The 12,212-nt window shown below is 46.7% G+C and overlaps 1 long non-coding RNA gene across 1 annotated transcript; it reads right to left on the reverse strand.

The window, feature by feature from the left end:
• Positions 1-6,306: 6,306 nt before the first annotated feature.
• Positions 6,307-8,810, reverse strand: LOC132466354 (uncharacterized). Its single transcript, XR_009527845.1, has 2 exons — positions 7,468-8,810; positions 6,307-7,145 (listed from the first exon to the last, which is right to left on the reverse strand). It is a non-coding gene; the product is annotated as an uncharacterized LOC132466354 (long non-coding RNA).
• Between the last annotated feature and the right edge of the window lie 3,402 nt (positions 8,811-12,212).

Raw genomic sequence — 12,212 nt, forward strand, 5'->3', positions numbered from 1 at the left:
AGTCGTCTGCGCTGTTCGAGCTTTACCCTATCGCAGCAGCTAGCGTTCTGTGGGGCAAAGCATGGCTGCGTTAACGTATAACCATGTTTTGCGATAACAAAGCAGCGTCAAAACGGCTGGGAAGGTGGTCTTCTTCCACAGCATACGGATTTTACATCCGGTTGAATTCGTTGAGTTCGTTGCACACGTCGGTGTGGTACAACGCAGAACTCTACGTTCGCAATCAAAGGTTCATAATTATCTTTATACCGTGCACTGTTTGGTTAACTCCTTGTGTCTGAGGTTTTTCCCTTCACTTTAACATGAATGAAGTTGATGGGTTTTAGGCACTGTGGTAACTGATTATTACTAAAAGGTTTTTATTGACGAAGGGCCTTTTAGATTGGTTCAGCTGCTGCTCACTAACTCTCACGTTCCTCTGCTCGCAATGCGATTCACATATCGTTCAATTTATTCAAAAGATCCAAAGACAAAGAACAGGTACATTATGGTATCATTTTATATGATTATTTATAGTCTTATTGTTAATAGCTTCAGTCGCGTTGGTATTACATTTTTCATTTGCTCGTTTAGCTACGTATGACAGTTAACAATGTTGGTGTAGGCCTATTACAATTATTTACGCGTGTAGGCCACTCCAACTCGCTCGATATTTCAAAAAGATTAGTGTGCTCTCTCAGAGCTGGGAGATTTCATCCTTATTTTAACATATTACTCGAGACGGTGTTTTCTCACAGTTCTACGGGTTCATGCGTTCTCGGGTTCATGCGTTCATGCGTCCACGTCTCCTACTCAGACGTTTCCCCTACAGGGGGTATTTAATTTTTCATTTGCTTGTTTAGCCATGTATGTCAGTTAACAATTTTGGTGTATTACAATTATTTATGTGTGTTGGCCACTCCAACTCACTCGATATTTTTAATAGATTAGTGTGCTCTCTCTGGGAGTTTTCATCCTTATTTTAACATATTACTCGAGTCAGTGTTTCTCACTGCGTTCTACGGGTTCATGTGTTCTACGGCTTCATGTGTTCTACGGGTCATGCGTTCTATGGGTTCATGCGTTCTCGGGTTTATGCGTTGGGTTTATGCGTACACGTCTCCTACTCAGACTTTTTCCCCTACACGGGGCCTGACTTTCGCTGATGTCACCTTCTCTACAAGGCATTTTTTCATCTAAAAGCGATAGCCTAGGAGCAGCTGTTACTATTATCATTTCAAGAATCAACAACTCTCTGTCCTTACGCTTCCATGTTCATTTATCTCAAGCTTCGGCAACGCAAGTCCCCGAATCACCTGTTTATTTGCGGCCTGCCAATGACTAAAGGGTGGTTCAGAGTCAATCTCGCGACGGTGGTAGAAGGGTGCGGCCCACCATCTCCCCCCTACATTGGCCACTCCTTCCGGATTGGAGCGGCAACCACAGCCGCTGAACAAGGGTTGCCGGTCGCGTCTATCAAACGGCTGGGAAGGCGGTCTTCCACAGCTTACGAATCCTACATCCGGTCGAATTCATGGTTCTTCCTTCAAGCGCACACGATGCTCTAACGTCGGTTAAGGCAGGTTTATCACGTTTGCTACTACAGCTGTTTTTGGCGGCCTGTTTCCATTCTAGTTTTAGTCTTTGTGTCAAGGTGTCACTTTTGTTTTTATTAGTTTAGACACGTTCATACTCTTTCTAGTGATATGTGATAAGTATTTTAAGGAGCTGCATTTCCCTCACATAGCCACAAGGGGAGCAAGACCTTATTGAAGGCTGCTCCACCACAGAAGGAGCCGAAGCCTTTACGTCACCCCGGCCACGCCCACTAGGCCACGCCCACTTGACGTCCTCTCTAGCGGGTGGGTTTCGAACTCGAGAGGCCAGAGATCAATAGGTAGACGGCAGAGAGCCACCCCGGGCCTAAGCCCGGGGGCTCGAAGTAGATCACGGTATTTTCCTCTCACACGCGTTAGATACAATTCCCTCCGTTAAGCTTCAGTTACCATACCGAAACATGCCGACTTTATAATAAATGAAGTCAGTTAAAAGCATCCCGGGATTGGACAACTTTCTTCAAGAATATGCAACATATTGAAATTCCGTTTAGGTATTATCAAAGATACAAGTGCGTAGATTTGTTAAATAAGGTAAACGGTCGAAAATTGATGTTGTTATGTCTTAAACAGTTGAAGTTCTGTTTGGACAAAACGTTATTACAGTTTATCGCCTAGTTTAGGTCAACGGAAATGAAGACATTTTAGCGGTCTTATTTTGTAAAACACTTTCAGTCTCGTTTGTATTCGCCAACAACATCGCACTACGCATTTAATTATAGTTATTGTCATATGACCAGCATTGTTTTCCTCACGCGATAAAGGTTTGTCGATGACGACATTTAGTCATAATTTTCGGTGTCAAAAGCAACACTATTTGCAACTACTGGTGGTGGTGGTTATCAGGTACTAAACTCATAAAGCAAAATTCGGCTATATAACTCAAGGTTAACCTGCAGCAACCCCGGCAAGTTCGACCACGTCGGTGGATCATCTAGAAAACACTCTTTGAGTTTGGTGTCACGTTGGTGGCATATCATGGAAAAAATAAAACTCAAGGTTCGCTGCGGCGACCCCGGTGAGTGCGTTGACCAAAGCACAGCGGTAACAACTCGGGCACTCGTGACTATGACCACGTCGGCGGCACGTTATCTATTACTCATGGTTGACTGCAGTAACCCCGGTGAGTGCGTTGACCACGTCAACGCACAACTGGGGCACAACTCAGGCACTAGTCGTGAGTTCGTTGCACACGTCTGTGCGGTACAACACAGAACTCGACGTCCTACATCCGGTCGAATTCAAGGTTCTTTCTTCAAGCGCACACGATGCTCTCTAACGTCGGTTAAGACAGGTTTTACACGTTTGCAACCATAGCTGTTTTTGGTGGCCTGTTTCCTTTCTAGTGTTGGTCTAGTCTTGTGTCAAGCTGTCATTTTAGTTTTTTTTAGTTTTAGTTACATTCATACTCTTTCCAGTGTTATCGTAATTCCATTTAGATATTATCGAAGTTACAAGTGCGTAGTTTTGTTAAATAAGGTAAATGGTTGAAAATTGATGTTATGTCTGGAACAGTTGAAGTTCCAGTCGAACAAAATAACGTTATAAGTCTTTATTGCCTAGTTTAGGTCAACGGAAATGAAGAGACATTTTAGCAGTCTCATCCCTCATCCTCCTCATCGTCATCCGCTTATCCGGGGTCGGGTCGCGGGGGGAGCAGCTCATTTTAGCAGTCTTATTTTCGTAAAACACTTTTTAGTCTTGGTTTATTCGCCAACTATATTGTACTATGCATTTAATCACTGCTATTGTCACATGCCCAGCATCCACGTTGCGTCCAGTCTCGTTTTTCTCACGCGATAAAGGTTTCTTGATGACGACTTAGTCATAATTTTCATTGCCAAAAGCAACACTATTTGCAACTACCGGCGGTGGTGGTTATCAGGTACTAAATTCATAAAGCAAAATTCGGTTTCATAACTCAGGTTAACCTGCAGCAACCCCGGCGAGTGTGACCACGTCGGTGGATCATCTAGAAAACACTCTTGAGTTCGCTGTCACGTCAGTGGCGTACATAGGAAAATAAAACTCAAGGTTGCAGCGGCAACCCCGGTGAGTGCGTTGACCACGTCGGTGGTAACAACTCGGGCACTCGTGAGTATGACCACGTCGGTGGCACGTTATCTAATACTCATGGTTTGACTGCAGTAACCCCGGTGAGTGCGTTGCTCACGTCGGTGGGAACAACTCAAGCACTCGTGAGTTCGTTGCGCACGTCGGTGCGGTACAACTCAGAACTCTAGTTCGTTGCAGCAACCCCGGTGAGTGCGTTGCACACGTCGGTGGGAACAACTCAAGCACTCGTGAGTTCGTTGCGCACGTCGGTGCGGTACAACACAGAACTCCACGTTCGCTGCAGCAACCCTGGTAGTGCGTTGACCACGTCGGTGGGCACAACTCGGGCACATGCAAATTTAATTACCACGTCGGTGGCATAATATCAAACACTCAAGTGCAGGGCACTCGGAGTTCATTGAACACGTCGGTGTTCAACACGGAAGTACACAATATTTGCTGCAGCAACACCGGTGAGTGCGTGACCACGTCGGTGGCACATCAAGGGCACTCGTGATTTCGTTGACCACGTCGGTGTTCAACATGGAAGTTCACAATACTTGCTGCAACAACACCGGTGAGTGCGTGACCACGTCGGTGGCACATCAAGGGCACTCGTGAGTTCGTTGACCACGTCGGTGGTTCAACGCGAAAGCACTCAGGTCACGCAGCGACCCCGGAGAGTGAATCGACCACGGCAGCTGTTACGCTCGCTGCGTAACAGCTGCAGAGTGCTCTAAATTTTAATCGATCTCGCTGACGGTTTTAAGCTTATCGTTTTACGGTATGTATGATTGACTCTTAATATGTCGTATATTGGGTATGCCTTTTATCTTCCAGAAGCAGTATAGATCCTTGTCCACTTCTTCTACGCAGGTATGTATGGTCTCATTACCCCCTTTTCGCTATTCTATTTTTGGGGTCGGCTCCGCCCCTGCCAGTCCCGGCAGGACATGCCGAGTTATCACCTATTTCCGGCGTAGGCCTACGTCCTCTCTTTTGGGGAAGGCTCCGCCCCTGCTAGTCCTGGCAGGATACGCCGAGTCCGCACGTCACCCTGGATCAGTGACGGGGCTCATGCCAAAGATTTACCATGCAAAATATTCCCATGTCGTTATTTAAATAAATCCTGTTCATACTTATCAGTGATCGAGTCTTTATGGGAGAAATGTTAAGCTTGCTGGAAGTTCTACCAGGAGGACTCAAATCACGCGCGGCTGGCCGCCAATCACCAATCACCAGCTACCAATCACCTGCCTACACCTGCTCTATAAAGAGTAGTCTAACATATGTCTTTGCTGCTCAGGTCTTCGTTTGACGCACCTCCATCCACCCCACCACCACCAGGTCGGCCTCAGTCTACTTGTCCAGGGGAAGGCTCCGCCCCTGCTAGTCCTGGCAGGATACGCCGAGTCCGCACGTCACCCTGGATCAGTGACGGGGCTCATGCCAAAGATTTACCATGCAAAATATTCCCATGTCGTAATTTAAATAAATCCTGTACATACTTATCAGTGATCGAGTCTTTATGGGAGAATTGTAATATGCTTTTTGAGGCGAAAGCGTTTCTTTTCATCCAAGAGGTCAAAACCGACCAATCTTTTCAGTACATCAACCGATTTGATGAACTTTTCAGTGTCACTGAAGTAGTCATTCAGTCTAACAGACTTTTTAAATGTCACATCCAGAAATTGATTTATTTCCTCCAAAGAATAGAGATCTGTGTTCCTATTGGAAGCTTCACCTATGCTAGATACTGTATCTGACTCAGAGTCATACTCCATGTCCTCCCCTTCACAGAATGTCTGACTACTTAACATACCCTTTCCTTCATTGGTGATCACAGTGGGATCTCTGCCTGTACAACTTGTGGAAGCTGCTTCAGTGCCTGCAGACTGAGAACTGCTCAGGTTCACCGCAGCCACAGGAGCCTGCTGTTTCTTAGGCTCGCTCTGTTCCTCACTATCCAAGTCAACCTCCTCAAAATGAGGCACCGGTGGCACCGAACCAGTGGCACCGGATGCCACATTCACAGCACCGGGATCCGCACCCGCATCCGCGACCGCGGCGCCAGCACTGGACCCGCCAGCCGTGGACCCAGCACCGGACTCACCAGCCGCGGACACGGCCGCGGAACCAGCACCGGACTCGCCAGCCGCACTCGCCAGCCGCAGACCCGCCGGCCGCGGACTCGCCGGCCGCGGACTCGCCAGCCGCAGACTCAACACAGGACCCGACAACCGCAGACCCAGCACCCGACCCGCCAGCCGCGGACCGAACGGAGCCGTCCGCCGCATCAGCGGAGCGAGCCGCCCCCTGCTGTCTATGTGGACACGCAAAGCGTTTATGTCCCAAATCTCCACACTCAAAACATTTGAACTGTCCTTGTAACGGCCTTTTTTCTATTTTCCAATGTTCCAAACTAAAGGCCGTGGGTGACGTGGATTCGGCTTCAAGTTTACGCACAAACACAAGTTTCCAAAAAAGGGTTTGGTTTATTCCAACGGTTTTCTTTGCATGAAGTTCTAACAAAGGTTTTCCATTTCCATTATCCAAAATGCTTGCATTAGGTGTGGTAAAATCTTTTTATCTCGCCCAAACCATGCCACGCCGCCCGACATTACTTTCCAACTATGCTAGAGCGGCGGGCGTGACCTAAAATCACCCGCACCTGTGCCTAGGTAGGCGTATACAAATCACAGGTCGAAGTGAGCTTAACAAAAAACAGAAACGGCCATTACATTCCGGCCCCTAATTCTTGAACAACAAGTAATTACAAATCTATATACAATATATACAAGTGAATGGCCATTACAAGTACGGTGATAAATGTAAGCTTACATACAATTCAATGCTATTTGCTTTCCTTTTTTTTTATTTTTTGTGTTTTTTTTGCATTGTTATTAAAGTTCATACTCAAGTGCATTTACAAATGGTTTTCGGTCCGTAAACAACAAAAGTTCTTCTTCTTGAAAGGGAAAAAGGCTTCAAGTGTATGCAATGGTCTGTGTGCATGGACTGCTTATGGACTGTGTGCATGTTTTCAGCATAAAGGTTGTGACGCCTATTGCATCACGGACTAAATCAGTAAGTGAGCATCTGTAGATGTGTAGAGTCAGAGGTTCAAGAACATGACTCCGTTGGAGGCGAACATTCACTGTTGCCCCTTAAACTACCCCCCCCCAGGAGGCAGATCTTATTGATGGGCTTTTCCAACTCGTTGGTCTGTGTCTTGACACGGACCCGTCGAACGCACCCTTTGGAGTCTGCCATGGTGTCGGTGATGCGCACAATGGGCCACGCACCTCTGGGTGCGGACTCTTCCACCACGAGCACGATGTCACCAACTGAAGTTTCTGTGAACTTTGTTCCACTTCTGCCGCTCTTGCAGTTGAGGGAGGTACTCGGTCGTCCACCTCTTCCAGAAGAGGTCGGCGATGTATTGCACTTGCCTCCAGCGTCTCCGAGCGTACAGGTCATCCTTCTTGAATAAACCTGGTGGCAAGATAGGTTTACCTTTCAGCTGAAGAAGGTGGTTTGGAGTCAAGGCCTCGATGTCATTGGGATCGCCAGAGGAGGTGGTGATTGGACGGTCGTTCAGTATGGCCTCCGCTTCACAGAAGACTGTCTGCAGGGCTTCATCGTCTAGGGCTTGTTGGTTAGTTACAGAACGCAGCAATCTTTTTACGTCCTGCACCAAGCGTTCCCATACGCCACCATGGTGGGCTCCATATGGGGGGTTAAATGTCCATTTAATTCCATCCTGCATCAAGCTTTTCTGAAATTTACTGTGATTCAATGGCTTGTTTCAACTCACGGTTTGTGCTGACGAAGTTGGTTCCATTATCCGTCCGGATTTCTTTGACTTGGCCTCTGCGGCAGATAAACCTCCTGATGGCGTTTATACAGGAATCTGTATTGAGAGAATGCGCCACCTCCAGGTGTACTGCGCGACAGGTTAGGCAAGTAAAAAGTGCTCCATATCTTTTAACTAGGCTTCTGCCTTTCTTAACTTCTATTGGCCCGAAATAATCTAGGCCCACATGTGTGAATGGTGGGGCATCAGCTGTGACTCTGTCAACAGGCAGGTCAGACATTTTCTGCTCACCTGGTCTTTGGCGCTGCTTTAGGCATATCACACACTCACTGATGATCTTTCTGGCTGCTGCATTTGCATGAGGAATCCAGTACTGTCGTCGTAGGGTTGAGAGCATATGATTTCTTCCCCTGTGACCAACTTTATTGTGTACATGTTGAAGAATGAGCTTTGAGACGTGACTTTCTTTTGGTAGTATTGCAGGGTGTTTTGTTTCCACAGGTAGAGCGGACCTGCTCAGCCTACCACCAACTCTCAATACATCATCAATGGCAATGGGGTCAAGTTTTTACAGTTGACTGGATTTCTTTACACCCCCGGATTTCAGTGCAGCCAATTCGCTGGAGTAATGTTTCTTTTGCACAAAGCGCACTATTGCCTCCTCTGCTAAGAGCAGGTCATCGACTGTGAGTGGTAAGTAGTTTGTTTTCTTTACCTGTTTGACAGAAGTTTGATCTCCACATTGTGCATTTTCTTTTATCTTTAGCCTTAGCTTTTCTTTCAGTTTCGTAATCCATGCCACGGCTCTCTTGAGCCTTGTCCAACTAGAGAAGTGCAGCAGTAGTTTAGTGGTGGGACATACTTCTTCCGCCTGTGCAGCGAAGGAAAGGACCTCCTCTCTCACTTCTGGGTCAGCGTCCGGATGCAGCGATGCTTTATCCACGCTTGCTGGCCACTCACGCTCGTTTTTTTCCGAGAAAGTCAGGACCAGTGATCCAGGTTGAGGACTTCAGGAAGGCTCCAACTTTCATGCCTCGCGAAGCTGCGTCTGCAGGATTCATCTTAGAGCCAACATGTCTCCACTGACGGACATTAGACAGTGAACTTATGATGGAAACTCTATTGGCTACATAGGTCTTAAAGCGAGTGGTGGTGTTTGCAATGTATTTTAGGACAGTCATGCTGTCGGACCAAAAGACTGACTGACTGAGGTTGAGCTCCAACTGTTTTGACAGCATCTTGTCCAGGCGCACAGCAACGACTGCTGCAGCCAGTTCCAGGCGAGGTATGGTGACGTGCTTGAGTGGAGCCACCCTTGCTTTGCCTATAACAAAAGCAACACACACTTCCTATGATACAGTATGATACAGCACCGAATCCAACTTCGCTGGCATCACAAAAGTGATGCAGCTGTGCCATTTCTACATTTCCAAATTCACTAGGTGTGAAGCATCTTCTGACACTGAATGAGTGTAACAGAATCAAATCATCCACCCACCTTTGCCATGTTTGTGCCATCTCTGGTGGTATTGCCTCATCCCACGCCAGCTTCAACTTGCACAGCTGCTGCAGAATCTGCTTTGCGGGGAGTATCACCGGGCTTAAGAACCCTAGTGGATCGTAAATGGAGCTCACACTTGACAGTATTCCACGTCTTGTCAGTGGCTTGTGCTTGTTCAGAATGCTGAAGGTGAAGGAGTCTTGTTCAACATCCCACTGGACGCCTAGGGCACTTTCCATAGGCAGCTGGTCTCTGCTTAGGTCAAGTGTTTTCACTCCACTGGCTCGATCTGCTTCGGGGATCTCGGAGAGAACAGAGCGGTCACTGCATATCCACTTATTGAGCTTGAACCCTCCTTTAGCACATACCTCGGTGAGTTGCTGGTAGAGAGAGGTGGCTTGTTCGTTGTTGGGCATCACTACATTGGAGTCGCGGAATGGCAGCTTCAGGTAGTAATGACCATTGGTAAGTGTTGCTGAGCTTGACATTATTTCCATAAACGGTTTGTCCTCCACAGACAATTCAGCGTGTTCGTCACAGTGCTGTTCGACAAAATCTTGATTATACTGCTTAATCAACATTTCTTCCAATTTTCCTAATGAGATGCGATTCACCTGTACAGAAGCTGCATCGCTGGCGTCACTATCTTCTTGTCCAAGTGGGCCGTTGATGACCCATCCAAGACGAGTCTGGACAGCGTAGGGCCCATTACCTTCACTGTTGACTATTTTCCATGGTTCCAGTGCTTTAGGTGCATTTGCACCAATCAGCAGTCCAATACTTGCATTGATGGGCGTCAGTTCCACTTCTTGTAAGTAAGGCCATTTTTTGAGGTCTTCTTCTTTGGGTATGTTGTCTTTCGTGACAGGGATTGACTTTTGAGTGTACACATCTGGCAGTCTCAAGAATTTGTTGTCATTTAAGGCAGCTACTTCCAAGCCAGAGATCTTATGACTACTCACATACTTCTCCTGCCCCATCGTCTTCAGCAGTATGTCCATTTTTTGTCCAGGTGCGTTCAGCTGAGTCATTAATGACTCAGTACAGAATGTAGCTGAGCTGCCTGGGTCCAAGAAAGCGTATGTTTCGATTACTTTTGTGCTTTTTAGTCTGACTTTGACAGGTAGAACAGACAGCGAGCATTCTTTAGAACCGACCCCGGTATCACCTTCAGAGTCCAAGGACACAAGTGCGTTGGAGACCGTTTGTGTTTCATGGTCGGCTGGGGTGTTCTGAGGTTTTGGTTCGATGTGCAGAACTGTTGGATGATTCTTACTGCAGGTGCGGCATGTCAGCCTTTCTTGACAGTTCCTGCTTAAGTGACCTTGTATTAAGCATCCAAAGTACGCCTTTGCTCTGTAAAAACTTAATTTTGTCTTTGTTTGGTTTCTTTTTGAATGTTGTGCACTTGTCAAGTATGTGGCCGTCATTGCAAAACAAGCACTGAATTTCACCTGCATTTCCAGCGTTGCGTGTCACTCTGGTGTGGCACCTGAGCAACAGAGGTGGCGAAGCTGCTGCCTTTGGCTTTTCCAATTGACTTGGGGGTTGGTGGTGTTGTGGCTTTTGCTCTTGTATTTTGACTTTCACAGAAGACAGGATCCATTGCAGCTCTCACTTGCCTTTCCAGGAAGTCCACTAAGTCTTTGAATTTCACTCTCCGTTTTTGCTCCTCTCTGATGCTGCACACTTTCATCGTCCAGGCCTCGCGCATTCTGAACGGCAGCTTGGAGACGAACACCTTCATGTGTGAGGAGTTTTCCATTTCATCCAAATATCCGGCGTCCTCCGTTGTGTTATAACTGGTTCTTAGGAAAAATGTGTATGATCTTAATGCTACACCTACGCCGTCATCTGCTTTCAGGACTGGCCAATCCAATGCCTTGTTCAGAAATGCAGCTGTAACTTTCACTTTGCTTCCGAAGTTCCACTCCAACTGCTTTTTAGCCTCTCCGAATGCAGTTTTTGGGCTCATATGCATGCAGCTCTGCACCAGCTTTCTGGGCTGCCCAGATGTGAATTGCTCTAAATAATAAAGCTTAACCTGCATATCATCTGTCTTGCTCTCAATGCCTTGTTCAAATGCTTTGATAAAGGATCTGAATTGCAGGGGATCACCATCAAAAACTGGTACTTGTATGGGTGGTAAAAGTGACTGTCTCTGCTGCTTAATCAGCATTGCAGTGATCTCATTTTGCCTGCGCATTGCTTCAGCTAAATCGGGTTGGTCATTATTACTGTCTGCACTTTGCTGTAGATGACGTGTTTTTGCTTTGCTTTTTGCATATATGGGGGGGGCAACTGACGTAGTAGGTCCAACGGTAGACAACGGAACAGGAGCCGGTGACATTTTTGTCTGTTTCATAGCTCTTTCGGGCGATATGAATTGTGTGGATGTAGAGGCTCCAGAGGACGCTAGACTTTGATTTTTGTGTTTCTTCTTGTTCTTTAAACACCTGTGACTTCGCCTTAGCGATGGCCAAATTAGTTTTAACGGACAGCGTTTTTCTTTTGGCTTTCATTACTGCGTTTAATTGGGCTTCTTCAAGTTCAAGCGCGTGTTTTTCTTGTAACGCGTCGGCCTGCTTTAGCAGGGTTACGCGCTCCAGCTCGGCCTGAATTGCCATCTCTGAAAGGGTTTTACTTTTTCTACTGGCAGAGGATGAACTAGAGGACTTGCTCGCAGCTGCTTTGCTACTGGGCCGTGCGGGTTTTGCGGTCTGTGAGACGCTATTGTGGGGCTCTACGTCATTGCTTTTGCGAGATGCAGCGTGAGACACATTTTCCACGGCACTTACATTATTAGCGGCATCCTGCGAGGCGTCTTGTTTTAGCCACGTTTCTATGTCATCAATAAATTCTCTGCAGCTTATCAATTTGGGTTCATACCAGTCGGTGTGGTCAGATTCTCTCTTGTCCTCGTTCAATAAACTTTGCACAGCCACTTGTACGTCCATAAACTCCTCCAGGAAACGATTGTAAACTTTCATGTGTTCTTCAATGACGGTGGTATTCTCTCCATTATCGATCAAAGTGTGAATTTCATTCCGCTTTCATGTGAGAGCGCAGAGTTTTCCACTTCGCTTCTTAATTAAACTTAAAACTTCCCTTTCCTTTCCCAAATCTTCCTGCTCCTGCTGCAAAATGTTCCAACTACTTTGTTTCCGCGAAAATCCAAAGAATGTTTTCAAACTAAAAAGTCTTTGCTTTGTCTTCTTTTAAGTCTTTAAATTACAGCTCAAGA

This window comes from Gadus macrocephalus, chromosome 10 (genome assembly GCF_031168955.1).
Source record: "Gadus macrocephalus chromosome 10, ASM3116895v1".
Taxonomy (NCBI): domain Eukaryota; kingdom Metazoa; phylum Chordata; class Actinopteri; order Gadiformes; family Gadidae; genus Gadus; species Gadus macrocephalus.